The 358-nt window shown below is 49.7% G+C and overlaps 1 non-coding gene across 1 annotated transcript; it reads right to left on the bottom strand.

Annotated features, from left to right (window-relative positions):
* Gm23144 lies at positions 1-107 on the bottom strand. The gene has a single exon (XR_003951720.1). It is a non-coding gene; the product is annotated as a U6 spliceosomal RNA (small nuclear RNA).
* Positions 108-358: the final 251 nt, after the last annotated feature.

Raw genomic sequence — 358 nt, 5'->3', positions numbered from 1 at the left:
AAAAATATGGAACGCTTCACGAATTTGCGTGTCATCCTTGCGCAAGGGCCATGCTAATCTTCTCTGTATCGTTCCAATTTTAGTATATGTGCTGCCGAAGCGAGCACGGCTTGCTCACTTCTATCCCCCACTCTTCCACAAGACTCCCGGAGCGCTGCCTGATTGTTTGGCTGTGGGTCTCTGCATCCGTTTCTATCCATGGCTGGATGAATCCTTTCAGGAGATAGTTGTGCTAGGATCCTGTCTGCAAGCATACTAGAGTATCATTAACAGTGTCAGGGGTTGGCTCTCTCCCATGGGTGGATCTAAAGGTGGGCCAATCATCGGTTGGCCGTTCCTTCAGTCTCTGCTCCAACTT

This window comes from Mus musculus, chromosome 15 (assembly GCF_000001635.26).
Source record: "Mus musculus strain C57BL/6J chromosome 15, GRCm38.p6 C57BL/6J".
Taxonomy (NCBI): Eukaryota; Metazoa; Chordata; class Mammalia; order Rodentia; family Muridae; genus Mus; species Mus musculus.
Note: the sequence above shows the minus strand (reverse complement) of the source record. Positions and strands in the feature narration are given on the sequence as shown.